A 15900-nucleotide genomic window follows, 5' to 3' on the forward strand; every position below is an offset into this window, starting at 1 on the left:
TTATTTTCTCTTCCTATCACCTGGTACCCCAACGCAATCTCTTAAACACTAAAAATTCAGCAAAACCTTAACTGCATTTAAGCAAATGAAGCTGGGTCACAATTACTCTGGTACAGTGAAGGAAAGTCATGGAATTTTAAAAGTTCCGATGTCTGGATGACAGTGATCCTTATACACATGAAATATTAAAGGCCACAAGCCTCATCCAAACCACTCTCTTGATTCCACAGCAGGAGGAAGATACGCCAGAGGGATCGCAAAGCTAATTGCTTAATAACTCCCTTTGCATAATGTTCCCATAGCCATCCTTGTGAGTAGGGCCTGTGTCCCTGTACAACAAATAGTCAGCAAATGCTTGGGTAGCCAGCATATGACTTAGTCTTGTGAAAAATTATGATTGCGCTTGAGTCTCTTTGTGGAAAGATTTAAATCTGTACTTAATGCCAAAATAAACACAAAGAACCAGCCAATGTAAATTAGGGATATCCCAAAGTTTGACTTAGGCAAAAATCATCTCTGATCTTCAGAAGTAACTGAACGTCTCCTGCAATATCACTTTTGGTATCCCTTAACTGTTAGTGACCAATTATTGCACGATGGCACAGTGACCAGCATAACAATCTGAGTAATATAAAAAAAGTGTACCATTTGTATTTATTAAGTCTATATGTAAGATGGAATAAAAATTGTATTAATCTCTTGAGAGATACATTGATCTTTATTATTGTAAGAATAAAGTACCAATTAATGACTGTGAGAGCTGTTAATTTGATATACAAAATAGTTAACCTATTAAGAATGTATTAAGATAAACACAAAAAGCACAAGCCATAAAGGAAAAAATAACTGATAAACAGGACTTTGTCAAAAACTTAAAATTTCTGTTCTTCAAAAGACACAGTTCAGGAAATGAAAAGACAGGCCACAGACAGGTAGAAAATATTGCATACTACTTATCTGACGAAGGATTGGTATCCAGAAAATATAAAATACACAACTCAATTAGACAAAAAAAGATAAATTTAAAATGGGCAAACAAGTACAAACAGAGACTTCAAAGAGGATATATGGATGGCAAATAGGCATAAGAAAAGATGTTCAACATTATTAGTCAGTAGGGAAATGCAAATTAAAACAGTAAGATACCATTTCATACTAGAATTGATAAAATTTAAAATTCCTAAATAACAAAAGTTGGTAAAGGTGTGGAACAACTGAAAAGCTTCTACATTGCTGATGGAAATGAAAAATGTTCAGATCTTCTAAAAATGATTGCCAGGTTTTTAAAGTTAAACATACACTCACCATGCAACCAAGGAATCTCACCTTGGGTATTTATTCCAACAGAAATGAAAACCCATGCTCACACAAAGACATGTAAGCAAATGTTCATAGCAGCTTTATTTATAATACCTCATAACTGAAAACAACCCAAATGTTCAATGAATGGTGAATATATAAGTAAACTGTGATATATCCAGACAATTGAATATTACTCAGCAATAAGAAAGGAACAAACTATTGATACACATTACATCACAGATGAATCTCAAAAGCATTATGCTAAGTGAAAGAAGCTAGAAAACAAAAGGTTATCTAATACATGATGTTCTAAAAACGGCAAAACTATAGAGACAGAAAACAGATCAGTAGTTGCCAAGAGCTAGGGTAGAAGAAGGGCATGTTCTGCAAAAGCAGATTTCCAGGGGGATAGAAATGTTCTATTATCTCGATTTTGGTGGTGGTTACACAAGTGTACGCAGTGTCAAAACTCATTGAACTGTATATTTAAAAGAAATGAATTTTGTTGTATGTAAATTATACCTCAATAAACCTGGCTTTTAAAAAGGGAATACTTTAAAAAATAGGTAAACAGCCAGTGAATATTTGAGTGAATTAATGAATGAAGAGTGCAATAATTAAATAACTTAAGGAAAAACAATATATTTGGTTAAGCCAATAAATACCTAAAAATTTAAGTAACAATACAAGATACAATAATAGATATTAGATTATAACATAATTCTAGTCTTTGTAGAATTGTTTGGTGCATTAACATAACATTGCAAAACAAACTTTTAGAGTTGCATTTAATTTCTAGTTATGTCTTTCGTATGACATACATACAATCTAATGAACTCACATGCAATCTAGCAACTGATGGTGCTGAGAAATTATCTCTTGCTGGCTGGGCGTGGTGGCTCATGCCTGTAATCGCAGCACTTTGGGAGGCCGAGATGGGTGGATCACCTGAGGTCAAGAGTTCAAGACCAGCCTGACCAACACAGCGAAACTCCATCTCTACTAAAAATACAAAATTAGCCGGGCATGGTGGTGGGTGCCTGCAATCCCAGCTACTCGGGAGGCTGAGGCAAGAGAATCACTTGAACCAGGGAGGCAGAGGTTGCAGTGAGCCAAGATCACGCTACTGCACTCCAGCCTGGGCGACAGAGTGAGACTCCATCAAAAAAAAAAAAAAAAAAAAAGAAAAGAAAGAAAGAAAAGAAATGATCTCTTGCCTTCAATGTCAAACTTTAAAAAGATGATTCCTGAAATTTTTAATAAAATTGCAATAATAATATATTTCTGAATAAAATTTCAGATTTATTTAACTCAGAGGTTCATTCTAAGTTGGTGATATTTTGGTTTGGATAAATATTTATTTTTTAACCCTTGCCATTCAACATTTAGCTAAAATAGTTATTCAGTAGCTAATCTGTTAACTTTCACGGTTTCAAGTTCTGGTTCATGCTCAGCCTGCCTTCACTAAACCAATGTCAAAATACACTCTGGGGTTCAGCCTTCATACCCTTTAAGGACTTATGATAAACTCACCATTACATCCAACATTTACACTAGAAATCCTAATCAATCTTCACAATGTTGATTTCTTACATTAATTTTCAAGATAATTCACTGTAAGACAGAAATATAGTAAGAATCACTTGAAAATTTTCAGAAAATATCCTGAAAACGAGAGTTAAAAATGAAAAAAAAAAATGGAGCTAAGCAAAATCTTTTTAAAAAAAGAAAATAAAGGAAATCTAGAACAACAATAGAGGTTAAAGACATAATGGATGAGGCTGGGTGTGGTGGCTCATGCCTGTAATCCCAGCACTTTGGGAGGCCAAGGCAGGAGGATCACCAGAGCTCAAAAGTTCAAGACCACCCTGGGAATCAAAGTGAGACCTGGTCTTCTCAAAAAATGAACAAAATTAGCTGGACAGAGTGGTGCATGCCTGTAGTCCCAGCTACTCAGGAGGCTGAGGTGGGAGGACTGCTTGAGCCCAGGAGGTCAAGGCTGCAGTGAGCCTAGATCACACCACTGCACTCCAGACTGGGCAACAGAGCGAGACTGTCTCAAAAAAAAAAAAAAAAAAAAAAAAAAATATATATATATATATATATATATATATATAAAATGGATGAGAAGACCTTGTTTATAATAGTACCAAAAATATAAAATATCCAGGAATAAACTTAAGAAATGTACAAAACTTAAGTGGAAGACTCAAAAACACTCCAGAAGAGCACAAAAGGCTTTAACCAATGGAAAGTCACAGGATATCTTTGAATAGGAAGAATCAACATCATAAAAATGATTCTCCCACTTCGACTCATAAATCCAATGCTATCCAATAAAAATACCAATAGGCATTTGGACAGAAAACAGGAAAGCTAATTTTAGAGTCATACACAAAACTAAACAAACAAGAAGAACCAGGAAGACTCAGGGGGAAAAAAAGCAATGAGAAGCCACTAGCCCTACCAGATTTTAAAATATGCTCTAAGGTCCATAACAATTGGTACTGTGGTATTAATTCATGAATAGAGAAATACCAATGGACCAGAACAGAAAGTCCAGAAATATATACAGGTAGTCAGTGGATGAAAGAGAAGGCATCTCAAATCAGTGGGGTCAATATGGACATTTTAGTCACTGGTGTTGGGACAATTTGGTAGCCATTTGGTGGGGAATATCTTTCTAATGATAAGGTCCAGGCATCTTAAAAAAAAATGGGCCAGGTATAGTGGCTTATGCCTGTAATCCCAGCACTTTGGGAGGCCAAGGTGGGAGGATCACTTGAGGCCAGGAATTCGAGGGCAGCCTGGGCAACATAGCCATACTCCATATAAAAAATTTAAAAAAATTAAAATTAAAATTAGCCAGGTGTGGTGGTGTGCACCTGTAGTTCTAGCTATTTGTGAGGCTGGGGCAGGAGGACTGCTTGGGCCCAGGAGTTTGAGATTACAGTGAGCTAAAATTATGCCACTGCAGTCCAGCCTGGATGACAGAGACCATGTCTCTAAAAAATAAAAATTTAATAAAAATTTAAAAATAAAAAAATTGAAGATTCTAAACACTTGATAGTTATAACAACAAACTTCTAAGAAGGAGGAAATACATAAGCAAAGCTAAAAAGGAAAAACAGAAAAAATATTTGCAATTTATCACAGATAAAGGGCTAATCTCTGTAATATACAAAAAACTCCTAGGACTCAAGAGAAAAGACAAGCCCATGGGAAAAAAAATAGACAAAGAATATAAGTAGGCAATTCACAGAAAAAAAAATACGAATGGTCCTTAAAACTTTTAAGAAGATATTCATCATTACTTATAAGAGAAATGCAAATTAAAATGACACTGAGGGCTGGGTGTGGTGGCGCATGCCTGTAATCCCAGCACTTTGGGAGGCTGAGGCGGGTGGATCACTTGAGGTCAGGAGTTTGAGACCAGCCTGGCCAACATGGAGAAACCCTGTTTCTACTGAAAGAAAAAAAAATTAGCCAGGCATGGTGGCAGGCGCCTGTAATCCGAGCTACTCAAGAGGGAGGCTGAAGCATAAGAATCACTTGAACCCGGGAGGCAGAGGTTGCAGTAAGCTGAGATTGTGCCATTGCACTCCAGCCTGTCTCAAAAAAATAAAATAAAATGACGTTGAGACATCATTCCCTCATACTTACAAAAATCCAAAAGTTTGGCTGGGCATGGTGGCTCATGCCTGTAATCCCAGCACTTTGGTAGGCTGAGGCGGGAGGATCACCTGAGGTCAGGAGTTCAAGAACAGCCTGGCCAACATGGTAAAACCCCTATCTCTACTAAAAATACAAAAATTAGCTGGGCATGGTGGTGGGCACCTATAATCCCAGCTACTCAGGAGCCTGAGGCAAGAGAATCACTTGAACCCGGGAGGCGGAGGTTGCAGTGAGCCAAGATTGTACCACTGCACTCCAGTCTGGGCGACAGATTGAGACTGTCTCAAGAAAAAAAAAAAATCCAAAAGTTTGATAACACACCCTGTTGGTGAGAAGATGGGGAAATAAGCACTTTCATATATTGTGGAGGAAGTAAAAAATGCTACAACTTCTAATGAGAAGAATCTGGCAATGTCATCTAAAATTGCAAATGCATATACCTTTTAATCTAACAGTCCCACTCCCAGGAATCTATTCTACAAATACACCCGCACATACATAAGATGCCCAAGGTTTCCTGCTACAGTATTGTTTGATTACTATAAGAAACAACCCTAGGGCCCATCAACAAAGGACTAAATTATGGTACATCCAAACAATAGAATACCATGCAGCTATGAAAGAAAAGAATGAGGAATACCTCTTCGTACCAATATGGCAAAATCTCTAGGACAAATTAAATGAAAAACACAAGGTGCAGTACAGGACACATGGTATACTACCTTTGGTCAGAGAAAAGGTGGAAATTAGCACGTATATTTGTATTTGCTTTTATTTATGTAAAGAAACACTGAAATGACAAACAACTAAGAAAAGTGGTTACTACAATGTTAAGGAGAAATGGAGAGTTGGGGGTGAGGTATACCTTTTCAATCTGTCCCTTTTAAATTTGCTTTTATATGTAGACCATGTAAATGTATTAACTACTCAACATTTTTAAAATATTGGCAAAAAAGACTCAGGAAGTACAAAAATAGGCAAGACTAAACAATACATTATTAAGGGCTATATACATGTTACAAACCTAAAAAAGACTATTTGCTGCTATCCATAGCAAAGAATTTGTTGCTAGCAGATCTGCCTTACAAGAAATACTAAAGGAAGTCTTTTAGGTAAAAGGAAATGATACTAGACAATGACTCAAAGCCACACAAAGAAATTAAGAGCACTGGAAAATGTAAAAATATGAGTAACTATAAAACACTATATACATGTATACCTTTTTCTCTTCTCTAAACTCTTAAAAAGACATAAAACTGAATTAAACAATAATTACAATGCTGTATTGTTAGGGTTGTAGCTTATATAGACGATACATATTTTATGATACTAGCATGATGGAGGGATGTGGTAATGGAGTTAGAATCAAAGAAAGTTTCAATATTTTACTGGAATTAAATTAGCATCACATTAAAGTAGATTGAGATTAAGTTAAGATGACTATTGTAATCCCTAGAGCAACCACTATGAAACTAACTCAAAAATATAGTGGAAAAAACACAAAGGAATTAAAATGGTAAACTAGTACTATCTCTCCCACACACATGGAGGGCAGTGAAAAAAAAACAAAGAATCAAAACTTACATGAAATATATAGAAAATAATAGCAAAATTGCAGATATAAATCCAACCATACGAATACTTACATTAAAGGGGACTGGACTAAACACTGCAATCAAAAGGCAGCAATTGTCACACTGGGGAAAAAACCAAGATTCCACTTTATGCTATCTAAAAGAGGCACATTTTAGATCAGGGCTTCTCAACCTTAGCACCACTGAAATTTCAGGCTGGATAATTCTTTGTTGTAAGAGCTCTCCTGTGCATCATAGGATATTTAGTAGTAGCTCTGGCCTTTATTCATTAGATGTCAGTAGCTGCCATGCAGGTATGACAACCAAAAATATTTCCAGCTACTGTCACATGTCACAAGGGGGCTAAATTGCCCAGTTGAGAACCATTGCTGTAGATTAAAACACACACACACACACTCACACACATATGTTTAAAGTAAAAGGACTGGAAAACATATGCCAGGTAACACCAATCATAAAAGCACTAGAGTAACTACATTTATATCAGATGAAATAAACTTTAGACAATAAATATTATAGACAGAAAGACCCTTCATCATAATGTCATCAGGAAGATATAAAAATTATTAAAGTGGACACATCTAAAAACAGAATACCAAATCACTGAAGCAAAAATGAACAGACATTAACATTTCAATCTTTGTTTTTCTGGGAATGTCATTATTTCACACTCATTTTTTAATGTAAATGTTCATTACTTTTGTTCCTTTAAGTGCTGACAGGTCTATGATGTTCCCTGTGCTGGTAGGGACCTGATGAGTTATTAAGGATCTGGAAGCCTTCAGGTGGCTGAGACTCTTCTACAAGAAATGGCCAAACTGGCCACAGTCATTTTTTTTTTTGCATCACCACACTTATTGTTTTTTTTAAATCAATTTTATTGAGTTATAATTCACATCCCACAAAATTCACTCAATTTAAGCATATGATTCAATGATTTTTAGTAAATTTAACAAGTTATGCAACCATCAACACAATCACTCCAATAAGATCCCTGGTATCCATGAACAGTAAATACCAGTTTTCCACCTCCAGCCCTCGGCAACCATTAACCTACTTTGTTTCTATATATTTGCCCTTTCTAAACATTTCATATAAATGAAACCGCACAGTGGCTGATCTTCTGTGCATGACTTCTTTCATCTAGCATAATGTATCTATGTCTTTATATTTAAAGTGGGCTTTTTCTTGTAGACAGCTTATAAATTGTGTCTGCTTTTTTTAATCCAATCTGATGATCTCTGTCTTTTAGATGATTCACATTTTCACATTTAAAGCAACTATTTATATGGAGGGTCAAAATTTACTATCTTGTTAGTTGTTTTCTATTTGAGCAATTTGTTCCTTTTTTCCTCTTTTTTCTGCTTTCTCTGGGTTTTATTGAGCATTTTTTATTATTCAATTTATCACCTCTATTGACTTATTATTTATACCTCTTTTTAAACTTTTTAAATAGTTATCGTAGGGTTTACAATGTTTTTAAATAATCTGAGTTCAAATAATATAGCCACTTCACAAGGAGCATAGGACCTTATAACAGTATTTTACCAATTCCTCCCTTCCATCTTTGTGCCACTGTTGTCATACATTTCACTTTTACATATGCTATAAACACACAACACATTGTTATAAATTTTATTTTTAAAAAATCACTTATTTTTAGAACAATTAAATGTTTAAAAGATTTCATCTTCACTTATTTCATTTCTGACATTCTTTGATTCTTTTTGTAGATCCAGTTTTCCAAATTATATCACTTTTTTCTGCCTGAAGAATTTCCTTTAACGTTTCTTGTAGAGTGGGTCTGCTGGCAATAAATTCCCTCAGTTTTTGTTTGTCTCAAAAAGTCTTTTTTCTTCTTCATTTGTGAAGGACATTTTCACTGGATATAGAATTCTGGGTTGACAATTTCTTCTGTCAACACTTGAAACAAGCCACCCCACTGTCTTCTTGCTTGTATGGTCTTTTACTGAAAAGTCTGCTGTATTTCTTATCCTTTTCCTCTGTATATAGCACTTCCTCCTCTACTCCTCCCCCTGCCCCCTCCCTGCACCCAGACACCTTGTCTTTAGTTTTAAGCAGTTCAAATGTGATATGCCTGGGTATCTGTTTATTGTTTTGGTATTTATCTTGCTTGGTGTTCTCTAAAGTTCTTGGATCTGTGGTTTGGCATCTGTCACTAATTTTGGAAAACTCTCAGCTATTACTTCTTCTAATATTTCTGTCCCATTCTCATTCTCTCTCTTCCTCCCAAGATTCCAATTATGTGAATGTTAGACCATTTGACATTGTTACTCTTCTCTTGGATATTCTGTTCTGATAATTTCACCCTTTGCCTTCCAATATCTTTAAGTTCATTGACTCTTACAGTCCACAGTCCACTTCATTTGTTACTGTATTTTTTGTTTCTAGCATTTGAATTTGATTTTTTCTTTTATTTTCCATCTCTGTCCTAAAATTACTTATCTGATCTTGCATGTTATCTACTTTTTCCATTAGAGCTTCAAAAATATTAATCATAGTTTAAAAAAAAATTCTCTGATAGTTCCAACATCTGTGTCATACATGAGCCTGGTTCTGGTGACTGCTTTGTCTTTTGCCTTTTCTTGCCTTTTTGGTCTTGTAATGAATGTATTTCTGATGGTCAGATATTTTGTATCAAAATGGTACTGAGGTAAATATTTTTTATACTTGAAGATGAGTACACCGTTTTTTCTGATAGGCCTTTAGCATTGAGGTTTGTATTAATGTAATCAGGAGGTGGGCTAGGTTTGAAGATTATTGTTTCCATGGTTATGCTCAGGGCCTCAGGAGCCTTCATATTTCTGTACCAATAGCTTGTTTTTATGGCATTGGGTAATTTGCCACAAGATTTTTCTCAATGTCTTCCCCTCGCTTGGCTTTGGGTCTCCATACTTGACTTTTAAGTTTTTGTACTGCTCCCCAGAGACAATCTCTCTCTTGCAGCTCCCCAGGCCTTATTCCATTGTTATTTTTATTTGATGCTTGTTAGCTTTATAGTAAGGAGGTGAGAAATGGGGGTATTCTGATATTCTGATTAATTTGCAATATTATGCAGATACTGTGAACCTGGGTCTTGGGGTTGTGGCCTTCATAAGCATTCCTGATCCTCCTCCAAACACAATGCCAGGCCTACCAGGCATTCATTTCCTTTCCCAAGAAAGTAGATCTTCTTTCTTTTTCCTCTTCTCCTTCCCCAATTACAGTGGGTTTCCACCAGTACTCTCACTTTCTGTTACTTTCTTCCTGCAGATTAAGACTTTTCTTCCTTAGGGAGATGGAGAGATATCTAGGCAGATTTTGGCAGTGGCTTTTGTTCTTCTACCCCAGCCAAGACACAGGAAAAACTTTCTCAGGATTCTCCCTGATCTTCCCTGTGAGTATTTGGCAGGAATCCTGGAGGAAAAGCCTGTAAGAGGGCAAGAAATCCCTATATCTGTGGCCCCCAACTTTGAGCAATTCATTACAAATTTCTGGTTTAATCTTCTTACTGGTTTATATGCCATTCAACAGTATCTGTCCCAAGTAAGCAAATGTTCAGGTCCTGTTTCTTTCTTCAGTGGTACCTGTCTCTCTCCTGATTTTGGGTTAATCATTTGCCCTGAAATCTCCATTTCTTTCCTAGGTTCAGGAAAAGTTATTAATTTTCCATTTGTCCAGCTTTTTCTTTTTGTAAGGATGACAGCTCTGCATGCCACATATCTAGGCTGAAACCAGAAGTCTGTTTATTAGTATTTCCAGTTTTATCAGCCTTTTCCCACAAGGACTGGATATTTGAAATACTGAAAGATTGCATCAAGCAAATTACAATGCATTAGGTAATAACTCACTGAATATTTTGCTAATCAGTCATACACAGAAAGTTTGGGGCTGGGTGCAGTGCCTCGTGCCCGTAATTCCAGCACTTTGGGAGACTGAGGTGGGAGAATCACTTGAGCCCAGAAATTCGAGACCAGCCTGGGCAATATAGTGAGACCTCATCTCTACAAAATTAAAAAAAAACTAGCAAGTGTGGTGGCATGCACCTATAGTCCCAGCTACTTGGGAGGCTGAGGTGGGAGGATCACTTGAGCCCAGGAGGTGGAGGCTGCAGTGAGCAGAGATCACACCACTGCACTCTAGCCTAGGAAACAGAGTGAGACCCTGTCTCAAAAAAAAGAAAGAAGAAAGAAAGAAAGAAAGAAAGAAAGAAAGAAAGAAAGAAAGAAAGAAAGAAAGAAAGAAAGAAAGAAAGAGAAAAGAAAAGTTTGGACATCTATAGTATTAATATTCAATCAAGAATTGTGATCAATTTGAAATAACTAATAGTCTCACCTGAGTTGCTATAATTCAAAGACAGAACTTGTTTTCGTTAACTTATATGTTCTTGTAACACATAAATGCTTGATGTCCATTTGGCCTTTTGAGGCAGAAAAAACTGCTCAAATTTACATCATCCCTTGACCTTGTGTCACTGGCCAGACCAAGCCCTCCACACCAGCAAGGGCTTAATTACAGGACTCCTGTGGAAATGTCCTCTTTTACGGAAACCCAACTCTATTTAGGAATTTTTCAAGAACTGCCTGAATTATAGAAATTGAAGAAACATTACTATAAAACCAAATAGCATTGCCTGGCATGGTGGCTCACGCCTGTAATCCCAGTACTTTGGGAGGCCAAGGTGGGTGGATCACCTGAAGTCAGGAGTTCGAGACCAGCCTGGCCAACGTGGCAAAACCTCATCTCTACTAAAAATACAAAAATTAGCCAGGTGTGGTGGCACGTGCCTGTAGTCCCAGCTACTCGGGAGGTTGAGAAAGAAGAATCGCTTGAGCCCAGGAGGCAAAGGTTGCAATGAGCTGAGATCATGCCACTCCACTCCAGCCTGGGCGACAGAGCAAGACTCCATCTCAAACAAAACAAAACAAAACAAACAAACAAACACCAAATAGCATTGATTCAGAGAGATTAGTACCCACCCCGGGCACAGTTTCTCTGGCTAAACTCATCAAAAACGGTCCTGGAGATACCAGGGTATCACCGTTAATGTGGCTCTCTGAAAAAAGGCATTGTTACAGAAATACCTACCATTGTGCCTACAAAGATTAATGTGTTTATTAAATTACAACGTTACTTACACTATAAAAAGTGTTCTTCCTTCTATCTCCATATCTACCGCCACTTCCTCTCCCTAAATAATATATAATAATTCAATAAAACAACGACAGATAAGCTTACAAAATAGCTGATGTGAGGTTTTTTAACACATATGCTTAATATTTTAAATGAGAAATTTGTCATAATTACCTCATCCCATCCTTCAGGCATATATTACCACAGCAGTTCCAGCTTGTGCCTCGATACCTGATTTCCTTTCCCCCTGAGTTTGGTGACAGACATATTAGTTCTTCTTGACCCTGACCACACAGTTTTTTCCTCCCTTCCAGATTGTATGTAGGTATTGGATATACTACACACCAGAATAGGTATTCAATCTGAAGAAGAATCTTCATGCTAGTCTTGGCCCTTGGATCCATTTTATGCCCTTTCTTGCTCTGCACATGTCACAGGGTAAGGAGCGACTCCTATCATCTCTCTCTCTCTCTCTCTCTGGTGGTGGCTATGTGTTCTCCATGGCTGAAGCTCCCATCAGACAGCCCTCCGACCAGGTCCCAACAGCCCTCACAATAGTTGTTCTTGCCAGGCAACCTCATTCCTGGGCTCTGGTAATACTACCTTCTCCCTGTGTCAGCCCTAGGGATGAAAGTAGCTTTCTGCTGTTGCTCATCTTTAGCTTGCTTCAACACACTCTGTTTGGCTTCTCAGCTCTTCCAACGCCTTGGTAAACAGTTGTCTCCTACTGAACTACCTGTCTCTTTTTCCCCAACTTTGCTGGGAGGACTTCATCTGCCATAACAGACCTTGACTCTTTACCAGATTTTCCCACAATGGATAAAAATCACTACGGTATCACCATCTTGTCTGTCTCTCTTCAGAGCCACCATAAACACTCAGCATAACACTGCCATTGAAAATAGACAATTGTCTTATTCATACCACTGGGGAGAATCATTCTGGCTCATTCATAGCCTACTCTATTAATGAATGCAATCTTTTCTTTCCCCCTAGTTCTCTCAGCAGCAAAAATGTACAGCAGTCAACAGAGTCCTAGACTAGAAAAAGATAGTCCATGGTAGACTTGTTTTAAATGTGTATTTAAACACATTTACATATACTTAACTGTATAAACATACAGACACACACACAAAGTCCACAGTTCAAGAAAAATAAATACCAAAGGACAGAGTGTATGTATATGGGGATTACAATAACAAGAAAGATCAAAACACGTTTATAAAATTAAAGCTTCCCTAAAGGCCATATATGATAAACCCACAACTAACATCATACTGAATGGGGAAAAGCTGAAAGCCTTTCCTCTAAGAACTGGAACAAGACAAGGATGCCCACTTTCACCATTCCTATTCAACATTGTACTGAAATTCCTGACCAGAGCAATCAGAAAAGAGAAATAAATAAAAGGCATCCAAATTGGAAAAAAAGTCAAATTATCCCTCTTGGCAAATGACATAATCTTATATTTAGAAAAACCTAAAGATTCCACCAAAAAACTCTTAGATATAAACAAATTCAGTTTATTTGCAGGATACAAAATCAGCATTAAAAAGCAGTAGCATTTCTATATATCGACCATATATTGTAATATATACATTGTATATGTATATGTATACATTATAATGAACTAGCAGAAAAAGAAATCAAGAAGGCAACCCCACTTACAATAGCCACAAACAAATAAAACCTACAGCTAGCTTTAATGGTGAAAAACTTTGCTTTCCCCAAAAATCAGTAACAGGATAGGGATGTCCACTATGGCCCGACCACTCCTAATTCAACACTGTACTAGAGGTTCTAACCAATGCAATTAGGCAAGAAAAAGGGAATCAAAGTCATCCAGATTGCAAAGAAGGAAATAAAACTGTCCTTATTCACAGATGACATGATTGTCTATGTATGAAATAAGCAAAAAAAAAAAAAAAAAGCTACTAAAACGAACAAGTGAGTTTAGTGAGGTTACAGGATACAAGACTCATACATAAAAATTAATTGTATTTCTATATATTAGCAATGAACAACTGGAAATTGAAATTATGAAAATAATATCAAATGTAATACCATCACAAATGTGAAATACTTAAGGATAAGTCCATTAAATATATGTAAGACCTGTACATTGAAACTATAAAACATTTTTGAGATAAAGAAGTCCTAAGCAGAGAAATACAATGATCATGGATCAGAAAATCCAATACAGTAATAATGTCCATTCTCCTCAAATTGACTAACAGATTCAATACAATTCCAATCAAAGTACCAGCAAGACATTCCACAGGTAGAGACAATCTGACTCTAAAATGTATATGGAAAGGCAAAGGAACTAGAACAGCTAAAACAATTTTGAGAAAGAGTAAGGTTGGAGGATTCACACTACCCAATTTTAAGACCTTCTATAAAACTGCAGTAAGAAAGATGGTGTGGTATTGGCAAAGAGCTAGATACACAGATCAGTGGAATAAAATAGAAAGTCCGGAAATAGATCCACACAAATATGGACAATTGATTTTTGACAATGTTGTGACAGTAATTCAGTGAAGAAAAGATTGTCAACAACAATCTTTTGGAACAAAAGAACATCAAAAATATTGGAACAATTGAACATCTATACATAAAAAAACTCAACCTAAACCTCATACCTTCTACAAACATTAACTCAAAATAAATCATAGATCTAAATATAAAATGCAAAACCATAAAACATTTAGGAGAAAACATAGGAGAAAATCTTCTCAACCTGGGATTATATAGTTTTGGACATGACACCAAAAGCATGATAAATAAAAGTTGATAAATGGGACTGCATCGAAATTTAAAAGTTTTGCTCTCCAAAAGATATGGTTAAGATACTGAAAAGAAAAAAAAAACCCCAAAGCTAGGAGAGAATATTTGCAAATTACACATCTAATGAAGTACTTCCATCAAAGTATATAAAGAACACTCGAAACTCCAAAGAAAAACAACAGTACAATTTAAAAATGGGCAAAAGACTCAGTCATTTCACCAAAAAGGATATATAAATGACAAATAAGCACATGAAAATATATTCAACATTAGGGAAATATAAATTAAAACCACAATGAGATACCGCTATTCATCTATTAGAATAGCTAAAATTAAAAATGCTAACAATACCGAGTTCTAAAGAGAATGTGGAGCACTAAACTCTTACATGTTGCTAGATGGAATGTACAGTTGCCCTAGAAAACAGTTTGGCAGGTTTCTTATAAAGTTAAACATATGCCTACCCTCTGACCCAGCAATCCCATTCCTGGGTATTTACCATAGAAAAATAAAAACTTACATTCATACAAAAACCTGTACAGTAATGTTTATAGCAGCCCTATTCATAATTATCAAAAACTCGAAACAAGCCTAGTGTTCTTCAACTGGCAAATAAACTGTGATACATTCATAAAATGGAATCCCACAGAGAAAAAAAAAAAGACCTAATTATAGATACATGCAACAACAAGGGTGAATCTCAAAGGCATTATGAAGAGTGAAAAGGCTAGTCCCAAAATGTTACATACTGTACAATTCCATTTATATGACATATTTGAAAAGACAAAATTACAGTGATGGAGACTAGATCAGTGGTTGTCCAAGTGATGTGGTAGTACAAGAGAGTTTTTTACACTGGAACAAGTCTTCATCTTGATTGTGGTGGTGGTTACACATATCTATCTATATGTTAAAATTCATAAAACTGTATATCAAAAGTAAAAAGTCAATTTTACTTGTGATAATGTTAAAAATTAAATTAATAAATCTGACCAGGTGTTGTGCCTCATGCCTATAATCCCAACACATTGGGAGGCCAAGGTGGGAGGATCACTTGAGCCCAGGCATTCAAGACCAGCCTGAGCAACACAGTGAGATCCTATCTCTACAAAAAGTTTTTAAAAATTAGCCGGGCGCGGTGGCATGCACCTGTAGTCCCAACTACTCAGGAGGCTGAGGCAGGAGGATCACTTGAATCCAGGAGTGTGAGGCTGCAGTGAGCTGTGATCATGCTACTGCACTCCAGCCTGGGTGACATAGTGAGACCCCATCTCAAAAAAAAAAATTAATGAGCCTAAAAAGGTAATGATGAAAAAAATAAGAGTGTGGATGAAACTGAGGAAGCCTCAAGAACACAAAAAGCTAACAGCCAGTTGACACCACATATTACTCTGCAGGAAAAAGTTAA

The 15900-nt window shown here is 36.4% G+C and overlaps 1 protein-coding gene across 4 annotated transcripts in view; it reads right to left on the minus strand.

Moving 5' to 3' along the window:
• SLC9A7 (solute carrier family 9 member A7) overlaps window positions 1-15900 on the minus strand; it is a 159933-nt gene that overhangs the window by 127981 nt on the left and 16052 nt on the right. The gene's annotated exons all lie outside the window — the stretch shown is intronic.

The sequence above is a fragment of the Pan paniscus genome, chromosome X (genome assembly GCF_029289425.2).
Source record: "Pan paniscus chromosome X, NHGRI_mPanPan1-v2.0_pri, whole genome shotgun sequence".
Lineage (NCBI taxonomy): Eukaryota > Metazoa > Chordata > Mammalia > Primates > Hominidae > Pan > Pan paniscus.